This window comes from Cupressus sempervirens, chromosome 11, assembly GCF_028749045.1.
Source record: "Cupressus sempervirens isolate cs-2001-9-10 chromosome 11, ASM2874904v1, whole genome shotgun sequence".
Taxonomy (NCBI): Eukaryota; Viridiplantae; Streptophyta; class Pinopsida; order Cupressales; family Cupressaceae; genus Cupressus; species Cupressus sempervirens.
The window spans coordinates 502,237,775-502,238,057 of record NC_143128.1 but is presented as its reverse complement, the minus strand read 5'-3'; positions in this window follow the sequence as shown (position 1 = coordinate 502,238,057).

Genomic DNA, 283 nt, shown 5'->3' with positions numbered 1-283 from the left:
AAGTGATGAGGTTGGCTAGTATTTGATGTCTTGTCAGTGTTCTAGATCATGGCCTAGTGATTCATCTTCAGTAGACTTATACAGTGCAACAGGCATCCCTTCACTGGATAGCTTAGAGGGTCTCACAAGAGTGTTGGCATGAGATACTATGCCTGGTCTAATTGAGGATCTAGTCGATTCATATAGATTCATATCAAAGCATCTTGGCATACCCATATCAGATGTTTAATCTCGTGTGGGTAGTATTAGGTCGCATCCTCAACTACATTCCTCTCATCACTCA